We start from the raw sequence: 11,967 nt of genomic DNA on the forward strand, positions 1-11,967 counted from the left end.
GAGAGAATGGGCTGTCATTAGCTGTCTTCAAGTCAGCGAAGATGAAAGTGGTTCCAGTAATTAGAGGAGAGATGGACCGGACACGCTGATATTATGGGATGGAGAAGGAAACCATAGCTTGAAGGAAATTATTTGCAAATAAATTGACAGTGGCTATCAATAGTCGCTTTATACACCATGTTCTTTCAGTGTAATTCTTGCATTGGAAATCAGTCTAAGGAAACAAAAGCAAATAGGTAAATATCAAAACACGATATCCCAGTGAATATGCCTGAACATAAAAACCTGGGAGTGCTCTCAGTGTAAACGTTTAGAGACTGGAACTGACCACATACACACGAGGGTCAAGGTGCTGGAGTGTGACCCAGCCAGAGTGCTTGCCTGGTAGAGCGCTGGGTTAGAATTGTGAGCACCAAGTGAACTGAATGTGGTGGCCCAGGACTCCGGAGGTGTGGGGAGGAAGATCAAAAATTCAAGGTCATTCTTGGCTACATAGTGACTCTGGGCCCAATCTGTGCTACATGAGAGCCTGTCTCAAAAAAGTAAAATAAAATAAAATAAATAAAATTTATATTAAAAAAGGTAGGGCACATTAATGAATTGTTATTATCATAACAAACATCAAAACATTAATGAATTGTTATCATCATAACAAATAGTTTTTTAATACAATGGAAAATACATATGTTCTAATTACATTTTTTTCCCCTTGATATAGAGTACTATGTTGATCTCAAACCCACAAAGACCTGTCTGTCTTTGTCTCCTATGTGCTAGGAGGTTTTTTCCCCCCCCCAACATAATATTTTTATTAAGTATTTGGGAATTTCAAACAATTCACCCGGATCATACCCAAGTCACCCCTTGACTCCCCTCCAAAAATAAATTTTCATCAGGTTCAATTTGTGTTGCATAAATACTCACTGGAATATGGTCAGACTCCCAATGGCCAGCCCCTTAAAGATAATTCCCACCCCTCCTCCCACCACGGCTGGAAGCCATCAACTGAGAAGAGCTACACTCCAGCAGAATCATTCTCTCTCTCTCCCTGAATCTCTCTCTCGCTGAATCTCTCGCTCTCTCTCTCTCTCTCTCTCTCTCTCTCTCTCTCTCTCTCTCTCTCTCCCTCCCTCCCTCCCTCCCTCCCTCCCTCCCTCTCTCTCCCCCCCACGGGGGATGGGTGCTAGGTGGCGTATCACAGAAGCCTTCGGTGTCTCATTCCCAGTTATGAGTCTAAAGTCAAAAGACGTTTCCTTCCCCATAGCAGCTGGCAGCCGCACGGAACATGCACTTCAGCATATTTTTCTGGAGGCAGCATGGATTACTGACATCAACATGGCCTCCAGCAGCAGCACAGAACACAGACCTCAACATGGCCTCCAGAAACACAGACCGCAGGACTTCAACAGGGTTCCTGGTGATAGCACAGATCGCCAACAAGAACCAGGCCTCCGGCAGTAACACAAATCACAGACATCAACATGGCCTCTGGTGGCAGCACGGACCATCGTCTCCTAGGAGGTCTTTTGAGGAGATTGATCCAGAAAATGAACCGTTCTTCATCTCGGTATAACTTTTTGTTGCTCAGAGTCAGGGTGGTCATGCAGTTGGGCAGCATGTCTGGGGACAGGACCTGCTCAAGCTCTGGGCTGCTATACACCACCCTGTCCTTGGCGCCCTGCCAGTACCCCACGCACCACCTTCACAATGATCCAGGTGGCCCCGAGGCTCCTGCCATCCCTTGCACAAGCCCCACTCCACAACAGCATGCTTCTTAAAGCAAGGTGAAAATCTAGAGTGTATTGTGGGCTGGAAGGATTGCTCAGTGGTTAGGAGTGCTTCCTTCTCTTCCAGAGGACCTGAGTTTGGTTCCTAGCACCACCTCGACCGTGGTTCCAAGGGATCGGTCACCCTCTTCAGACCTCCATGAGCCCTTCCACACATGCGGCAGACATTCACACTGACATACACATACATAAAAGGATATACTTGATTGACTGCAATGCCTTGCAGAAACATAATATTGAATCATAACGGTTGAGTGAGTACAATCACCATCTCTAAAAATTCAAGAAAATTAGTTCTCTTGGGAAGGTTGCGTCTATACCATGTGGGTATGTGGTAATCAGATCAAAAATCCCAATAATCCCTGAAATAGAGAAAGCAGAGAAAAAACAGGCTTACAAAACAAACAAACAATAACAAACCAAATCAAATAAAAAAAAAAATAAAGCTTTATGCTCCATCAGATTCAGGAGAAACCTGAGAGGCAAACACAGAGGTAACTTGCAAAGAACACAGAGGAGCTATGGGGCAGCTTGGAGCCCATGGTAACCCAGCTTTTGTGGTTTGGATGTGAACTATTTCTTTAGGGTCATGAGTTTGAACACTTGGTCCCCAAATGGTGGAGTGATTTTTGGAAAGTTGTGGAATCTTTAGGAAATAGAACCTCACTGGAGGAAGTGTGCCCACTGGAGGAGGCCTCGAGGTCTCATAGTCCAGCCCCACTTCCTGTCAGCTTTCTGTTTCTATACCTTGTCTTGGACCAGCTACCCCATGCTTCTGCATCCATGCCTTTCTCACATGATAGACTGTACCTTTAAACCACGGGCCCAAATATCAACACTTCTTTTCTTAAGTTGCTTTGGGCAGGCATTTCATTACAAGGAGAAAAGTAATTAACCCACTAACCTAGTCACCCAGCTGGCAGGTTTTTCCCTCTTTCCTCTGTGCTAAGAAGCAGACCAGCAAGGTCGTGCAGGTCAGAAGAGGGGTGTGCTGTGGCTGTGAGAGACAGGAGGACACCTCCAGGGAACTGAGACTCTAAGACGGAAAGGAAGCTCTGAGCCTGGAGATTGTTCTGCTAGCTTCCCCACCGAGCTTCAGGACTCAGTCTCACCCACAAATGCTGGGCATGAAAACCATCATGGGGCAGCAGCCAGAACCAACCCTCTGTTCTCCATGTAGGAAAATGGCAGGCACACACAAATTAAAGAATGTTAGGAAGCAGCCAAGACTCAGCGTCCTGCTTCAATGATAGTTAACACCTTGTCTGGCTTGTTTTCTGTTCAGCATCAGTATATTGTATTTTCAGGCTTAGTTTGACTCTGGCTCCGAAAAATCAAGTGCTTAAAAAGAAAATTTACCACAAATGCTTCTAAATGATGACAATGAAACTCTAATATCATAACAACCCATTATAGTTAGACTTCCACAAGTATAGTATCTTCCACAAGTGGTGACAGTAGCTTCTCCCGACTTCTGCACAACGAGCTTGCCACATTCCATCCAGAACTGATTCCTTGTAAATCAGGATGGGCCTTAGTCACTCACTGTAATTGCATAGTGTGTGTGTGTGTGTGTGTGTGTGTGTGTGTGTGTGCACGCGCGCGCGCACGCGCATGTGTCTATGTGTACAGGCGGCTTCTGAAACAAGGTCAGAAAGGCCTCCAAACTTTTATCTTTTCTTTAGAAATGTTTAGTCTCGAGAAGTTTTCTCATAGAGTCCAGCTGTCACGTCATGGGTAATCCAATCATCCATCACACCCCATGGAGCCCTGCCGGTTAAGTCTTTCTACCAAGAGGCTTCAGACAACATGAAGACTAAGATATCTCCATGTTCCTTCCCCAAATTCCACGACCCACAGGATTTATAAACAACCCACATGGCAGGGTTTACACTCTGTGTGGGTTTTGTTGATAGTTTTTGTGGCATCGAGGATGGAACCCAGGGCAAGCCTGTACCACTGAACTATAATCCCTCTATCCACTTTTTATACAGCTTCTCACTAAGTTACTCAAGCCAAATGAGAAAGAACTCACTCTGTGACCCAAGCAGGCTTTGAACTCCTACTTCAGTCTCTGGAGTAGCTGTGATCACAGGTCTGTGCCACCACACCCAGTTATAGCTGATGTTGTACTCCACTAAATTATAGGGTGCTTTGTTTCTGGCCATGTTTACGTTTCTCTCATTGCTTCTAAAATGCATCTTTATGACTGATTGGTTTAAGTTAAGATCTAGGAAAGGGTCTCATGTTGATTTGAGCTGACATTTCTATTAAATAGCTTTTAATTCACAAGAGTGTGCTGTATTTTTAATGATGTTCATCTTCCATTCTGCTTTGGGAAGCCTGTTAAATACCCAGCATCCTCCTGTTTGTTGGAAAGTAATGTTTAGCCCTAGAGAATATTTGGCAAACATTTTTGCTAACAACCCTGAGACTCGATATTTTAGACTTCATCTGCCATTGTCACCCAAAACAATCACAGGTAATATGTAGATGGATGCATGCAGCCACACACCAATTTGACTTTATTTTCAACATCAGTGGAGGTCATATTTGGCCCATTGGCCATTGTGTGCTGGCCCTGGTCAAATAAAAACAGCAAACAATATGGTGTAGAATGGAGAATGGTCAAATATTTAAAGAAAATGAACACGAAAAGGAAACTAAACTAATGTAACTTCAGAGCCAACGCCTATAAAGGAACTGAGTGGAACAAACAGGAGCTTTGAAGGAAGCCCCAGATGCTGTTGTAGAGAATTCTAAGATTCAATACTCTTAAATGAAGATGATGCAAACAGTCAAATAAAAATCTCAGAAAGTATACATAGTATGACTACAGCTACAATTGGAAAGTGTGGTATTTGGATTAATCAATGTTCTGTTGCTGTGACGAGACACCATGACTCCAGCAACTCTTATAAGAAAACATTTAATTGGAGCTGCTTTTAGTTCAGAGGTTTAATTCATTATCACCAGGGCAGGAGTCAAGGTATTACACAGCAGACATGGTGCTGGAGAGGCAGCTGAGAGTTCTACATTGCGACTGGCAGACAGTAGGAAGAGAGAGTGACACTGGGCCTGGCTTGAGCTTCTGAAACCTCAGAGCCCACTCCCAGTGACACATTTCCTCCAACAAGCCACAGCTACTAGAGTATGACCACATATCCTATTTTTACTAACATAATATTTTTATTGATTATTTGGGAATTTCACATAATACATTCCAATCATACTTACTTCCCAGTCCTCCAAGGTCCACCCCTCTGAAACTCACCCTTATGAGACCCTAGAAAAAAGAAGAAAAAAAAATCAAGTTCAATTTGTGTTGCCCATATTTAACTGGAGCATGGTCAAACTCCCAATGGCCAGCCCCTTAAAGAAAACTGATTTCTTCAACCACAGTACCACACCAGAAGCCATCAACTGTGAAGAGCTACACTTCAGCATCCTAAGAGTTCTCTTCAATGGCTTCCTACCTAGACTGTTTCTTTGAGGGGGAGGGATGGGGAAGAGAGAGGTTGTCACAGAAGCTTTCTGTGTCTCTCATTCCCAACTGTGGATCTGCAATCATTGACACTACTGTAAAAAAAAAGATCCCATGCTTTTTACAGCCAGTGGCAGCACAGATCATAAACTGTCACATGGTTTTAGTGACAGCATGGACCATGAACGCCATCATGGCCCTGGAAGGCTGCATAGACATCAATATGGCCTTGGGCAGCAACAGTGGCTACAGACAACCAACATGGCCCTGATGGCCACACTCGCTGGTGACCAAGTATTCCAATTATGAACTTATAGGGCCATTGCTATTCAAACCACCCCAGAGGCCATGTTTAAGATTGCTCCACAGCACTAAACTAGAAAGGGACAAAGAAAAAATTAAAAAAAAAAAAAAAGATCCATAGAAGTGATGGCCAGAAATTCAATACAGACAGAGACCAGTGAAATGGGAAAGTAAAGATAGCAAAAAAGTAAGAGTTAAAATATATGTATATTTTATATTTTATTTTATAAAATAAGAATGTGAAGTCTTTAAGTAGGTATGGCACACCTGGAAGCAGCCAGGATGAACATGTGTATGACTCTGTAGACATACAATAATATGATACAGAGATGGAGATGTCCCAACGTGACAGAACAATTGCTGTGTGTATGTGTGTTACCAGATTCAAGCTTTAGCATGGGGATTGGGGGGGAGGGGGGATAGCATGCCAAAATTCCTGTTACAAAGGATTTTGAAAATTCTCCATACATACCCATTGTTATATTCAGTAACTCTCAATTAAGACATGATGATTTAAAAGAAAGAGAGAGAGAGAGAGAGAGAGAGAGAGAGAGAGAGAGAGAGAGAGAGCTGTTCCAGGTAAAACTCACTTGTAGACAAACTTGGCAACTGCTCTGCTCTGAAGCAGTCAGGTGAGACTAGGGACCATGTTGCCCTTTTCTCTAGTTCAATGCTTGTTACAAAGCCAAGTGCTTCCTGGTCCCTTTTATAGTCCCTGGCCCCCCTCCTTCCTTCTTCCTTGTGCATGAGCCCCTCCCTAGATGGGCCTGCTGTTCACCTTCCTCCCCATTGCTTTGATGGAACAAGATCCTCTTTCAACATTGTGTCCTGAGACCAAAGTGCTATTGACCACTCCCTCGATGCAACCTGCATCTCCAACGTGATCTGGCCCTGAACTTCTGCACTCTGACCCAGTCAACTCTTGTGCTGACTACCTGGACCATGACTACTCCTGGCCCCACCATGGCCTCAAGATATGGGCTTTGCCAGGAGGCTGTGATATACTTAACTGAATACTCACAGAGACCTACACCAGGTCTTGTGGAGGCAGAGTTGAGCCCAGCCTGATGTTTGCTCTACAAGAGTTCTAGCTGGAGACAGAGAGGAAAGAACAAAGGTGGACAGCTGTGTAAGTGACCAGGGTGATTACACAGTTTCTCCAAGGACTACCTATGCATTCTTCACCAATCTTCTTAGCAAAGTTCAGATTCTAAGCCCTGGCCCCCTGGGTGGAACCATAGAAAGATATGACTTAGGAATTCACATTGTAAACAATGTCTAATGGCTACACACACACACACTCAGGATCATTGGATGAAGAGAACAAGCTTTCCATTCCATCATCCCTGTCTGTCCTGATAGACCACCATCAGCAACTCCAGTCCAAGGCCTGTGTGAGATACCCCAGTAATTAGAAGAAACATGCACATGACACTTCTTTGTGCTTTTCGACTTTATCAAGCTGGATAAATGGTTTTGTGTGTCAACTTGACAGTAGCTAGAGTCATTAGAGAGAAAGGAGCCTCAGTTGAGGAAATGCCCCCTTGAGATCCAGCTGTAAGGCATTTTCTCAATTAGTGATCAGTGGGGGAGGGTCCAGACCATTGGGGGTGGTACTATTCCCCGGCTGGTGGTTCTGGATTCTGTAGGAAAGCAGGCTAAGCAAGACAAGGGAAGCAAGCCAGAAAGTAGCATCTCTCCATGGCCTCTACATCAGCACCTGCCTCCAGAATCCTGCCATGCTTGAGTTCCTGTCCTGACTTGCTTCAATGATGAACAGCAATGTGGTAGTGTAAGCCAAATAAGCCCTTTCTTCCCCAACTTGCTATTTGGTCATGGTGGTTTTTCATAGCAATAGAAACCTTAAGACAAAATTGTTACCTTTACTATTCTATTATCACAGTGAGATGCTGGTCTTTAATAAAGTTAAATGTCCTGTTACTTCCCAACGTGTCCTTAGCTGCTCTTTGATTTTTGTTTTGTTTTAGAGTTAGGGTCTCATATAACACTAGCTGGGCTCAAACCACGGATGACCTTGAACTTCTAATCCTCTTGTTTCCACCTTCCAAGAGATGGAGTTTCAGGCCCATCCCACCACGCCTGGTTTATTCAGTGCAGCCAATCAAATCCAGAGGTTTGTACAAGCTGGTTAAGCACTCTATCAACTTAGCAGCAAGACAAACCCAGCCAATACCCTTTGGAAAGTTCATACCTAAGTGCCTTTCTCAGGCTCTCAAGCCACTTCTGAGCAGAAACTCTGAGTAGCTCTGAGGGCAGAGCTGGCCAGCAGGTCCTTTCTGGACACACCTGAACTTTCATGCAGGAAGAGGAATGTGCCACGCCCACTTTCCCAAGCAGCTCCAGGTGGCAGTGCAAACCACACACTTTTACATGGGAGATGTGAGTGTCACACCAAGAGTTAGCAGTCACCTCCGCTTGACAGGGAGTTTGAAGTAAACCTTTCAAGCTTATAAAAGTGGCCTGGGACTTCAAACGTAAACTACTTAGAGCTGTCCCTAGAGGAATAATGACAGCTGGTAACCCATCTTAGACACTCACAATCCTGCATCAAGGTGGATCTGACAGAGTTGCATTTCATGAGAGTAGACACACTCTGTTTGGTGGGATAGGTGTGTACTGAATCACATTAATACTTGAAGTATGTTACACATGCAGACATAAGAATACTCAAATAATGGCTTACAATGTACAGAGAGCATTTTCACATCGAGCTCCCCTCAAACAAATCTACAAAACAATTTCCTCCGATTCCTTTAGATGACTACACTGAGGATCAGAAAGATTAAGTGACTGACCCAAAGACACACAGCCAATAAATCACATTGTTCTATATCTGTTGTGTAGAGAATTAAAATTCATATCAAATGATACTAAGTGGCAAAGGGAATGTAGATGTTCCAGTAACAGGAAGAGTCTGTTGGTGGGGTGAGATTCAGGCACAGGTTGACCAGAAAGCCATCTCTGTTCCCCATTGCTTGTCTCCCATTTTGCCTTTATTTTTATGCTAGCTTCTATTTATTAGTGTTTTTGTCTTGTTTTGTCTTTGTGGGGTTGTGTTGTTGTTGTTGTTTGTCTGGTTGTTTGTTTTTTAATTAGAAGTAATGACTTGAGGCTGGGGACGTAGCCCAGTCGGTAACAGTTTGCCTGGCATGCATGAAGCCCTGGGTTAGACCCTCAACACCAAATAAATCAAGTGCAGTGATGAACAACTGGAATCCCAGCGCTCTGAGATAAAAGTTAGAGGATCAGAAGCCGAGATCATCTTTAGGTATCTAAGGAGTTTGAGGCCAGCCTGGGCCACTTGAGACCTTGTCTCAAAAAGAAACAGGAAAGGCAACCACTGAAGTTAGTTTCCGAAGGGGTTTTACTTCTTCGCTTTCATTTTACCAGGGGTCAGGGGAACGGCCCACACGGACTGGCACAGACTCACATGCCCATATGCGAGCCCATGACCAGGGCCAATCAAGGCCACAGCCCAGAAGCTGAAGCCTGGACCAGTCCCGTGTAAACACAGCTGCTCTGCCGTGAGGGCGAGGGTGGAATGGAACCTGCAGCCAACCATAGCATCCACTCGGAGCTGGAGCTGGCACTCATGTCTTAGGACCCAAAACCTTTCTCCTGCTCTTCTTTTCTTTATCTAACATATGGTTTGCCTTCACTTCGGGAGCTGATGACCTTAAGGAAAGTATCTGTAATCTGAAATACATTTGAATATGCACGTCTCTAAACAGAACCCCTTCCTGCTGCTGGACATCCAGTGCTCTGCCAGGCTCTGTGAAATCCAGTTTCTTCTATTTCTTCTCAACTCCTGTTCCTCTGAATTCTTTGGCCGCCTTCGCCTTTGTTTTAAGTACATTTTTGTTTCTTTGTGTGAGAGTCCAACCAGGAAGACAGAAGCCGCTCTGAATATTTAAAACAGAGGAAATTTAATGCAGGGAGATGAAAAGAAACTCAGAAGCCAAACAAGAGAGGATGAAGCAATCCTGAGACTAGCCACAGCAGGAAGTCGCTGCCACTCCTAGGAGGGAGGGACAAAGAAGGGAAGCCATGGGACGAGAGCCCAGGGGCTGGCATCGCTCACAGGAAGCTGGAATCGCGCGGGCTGGTGAGAGCTCATAGAAGAGCCACAGCAGCTGCCAAGGATCCCGCCCCTGTACAAAGGGAGAGGGAAAATGCCCGTTCCCCTTCCTGCTGCTCTCCAGGTCCCGGGCTTCACGCAGGCCAGACCCACCCGGAAACCAGCTGACAAATCTGAAGGCTGGAGCCTGCAAGGACAGGTCCTCAATCTAGAGAACTGGAAGGGAAAAGGGTCAAGGCTTGGCTCAGATGGTTCTAGAAACACCTAGGCATGGTAGCACACACCTATAATCCCAGCCCTCAGGAGGCGGAGGCTGAATAAATAAAAATTAAAGGCCAGCCTAGGCTATGAGGCAAATCCATACTTAGTGAGACTCTACCTCTTGAGAAAACATCTAAAACTCTGGTAGGACATTTGCCTCTTTCGTTCAAAGCCTTCAGTTCCTTATCCAATACTGAGAAAGAAGAGAAAGAAAAAAAGCAGAAAAGTCCCCAAACCAGAAGATTTGCATTACAAATGTCTTAGATGTTCATTGTGAAAATTCTAGAATTAGAAAGCGGGGAGGAGAGAGGGTAAAACCATGATCCAGTTAGCTCTTAAGAGATAAACCATCAGTCTGCCGCAGGGTCCACAGTGCCACCAATTTCTCCATAGCACGGAGCTATCCATGGTCTCTGTCCACGCTTTGTCAATAGAATAAACGCCCCGGCATTCTGGAGTGTGTGTGTGTGTGTGTGTGTGTGTGTGTGTGTGTGTGTGTGTGTGTCTGTGTGTGTGTGTGTCTGTGTGTCTGTGTGTCTGTGTGTCTGTGTGTCTGTGTGTTTGTGTGTGTGTCTGTGTAGAAGGCAGGGATAGATATGAACCTATAAGACAGTGGACCTGAGAGTTCCCTCAGAGAGTTGCTGGACATAAGTTACCTTGTCCAATTTGGTCCACTCTAAACCAGCTGGCCAGCACAGGGGGTTGGGGGGGAGTCATCTGCCACAATGGAGCAGACTCTGTCTGTCACTCTCCTCAACAGCAGATGGCCTGTCCCGCATTCATCTATGTCACATACCCGTGCTGGGGGAGACACTGCCATACACTGTTTGTAGTCACTCCCATGAGCCTTCAACTCAGAGGGCTGGGATATTATTATGCTTGTAAGCTCAGTCAGAGGGTCCCTGAGCATCCTGACAATAGAAAGGGGGTTGAGCAAGAGACCATCAATGAGATGCACGTTAGATTTTCAAGTCAATTGAATTGACCGTGCAAATGTTGGGTGTGGTGTTGTGAACCAAGGGAAGTGTTTCTCCTTAAAGTGAGCACCTCTCTGTCTCCTCAGCTTCCTGAGCTCTTGATTTAGCTCCTTCCAAAAATGTTTTCCTCACATTGTTTATTTGAAGCTGATAGTCTGGGCATCAAGCCCAATTTAATATGATTTTTACTGTTGAGACTGCAGCCCCAATTCTATAGAGATGGTTATTATCATTGTTATCTAAGACACCTTAGTACCACAGCAATTACCAAGGCCAGGTGCACGCCCACAGTCACCTCAACCCATCCGCCTGCCCCACCCCTTTCTACAAACCTTAGAAATGAAGCCAAATACCCACTCCCATACCACTGTATGATACAGCAAAGTAGGCAAAGGAGATATTTGTCTACTATCTAGATAATGTAATCGGTACAGGTCAACAGTTCGTATTATTTAAGTCCTACAGTGTATGTAGACATTAAAAGAATGTGGAAAATTCCATTGCTTCAGTCCTGTAAACACACAGGCTGCTTCTCCAATTTCTCTCCCTAATTATGTTTTACATAACCTAATGCATTTGTGATCCTTTGCATCCTGTTAACATCTACTTGCTGAAAAGTGTGTCACCTGGTAGGTCAGAGAGAAAGAGTGACAACAGGACATCTGGGGGGGGGCACAACTGGTGATAACAAGACATATTCAGCACTGACAAAAGGGGTTTTGTAATGATTGGTTTGAAAAATTGTGTGTGTGTGTGTGTGTGTGTGTGTGTGTGTGTGTGTGTGTGTGTGTGTGGTCCAATTCCAGCTTTACTACCGAGTTGGTTCAGACCTTTAATATGACTTTCAGATGCAGGTGTTGAAGGCAAGGGATTGGAGTAATAACCCTAGGGTGTGGGCATTAGCCGATAGCCATGCACCTCTGGCTTTTCTCCAAGACCTGAGCTGGACCCTATGCCTGGGCTTGCATCTGCAGCAGATACAGTCTTGCTGAAGGATCCTATCACACAATGAGAATCGCTACAAAAACAAATAAAATGCTTTAAATGTTTAAATGT

At 44.7% G+C, this 11,967-nt stretch overlaps 1 long non-coding RNA gene across 1 annotated transcript; it reads right to left on the reverse strand.

Moving 5' to 3' along the window:
* Positions 1-1,185: 1,185 nt before the first annotated feature.
* On the reverse strand, positions 1,186-6,264 carry LOC143442973 (uncharacterized). Its single transcript, XR_013111602.1, has 3 exons — positions 6,165-6,264; positions 5,025-5,073; positions 1,186-2,149 (listed from the first exon to the last, which is right to left on the reverse strand). It is a non-coding gene; the product is annotated as an uncharacterized LOC143442973 (long non-coding RNA).
* Between the last annotated feature and the right edge of the window lie 5,703 nt (positions 6,265-11,967).

Source organism: Arvicanthis niloticus, chromosome 7, assembly GCF_011762505.2.
Source record: "Arvicanthis niloticus isolate mArvNil1 chromosome 7, mArvNil1.pat.X, whole genome shotgun sequence".
Classification (NCBI taxonomy): Eukaryota; Metazoa; Chordata; class Mammalia; order Rodentia; family Muridae; genus Arvicanthis; species Arvicanthis niloticus.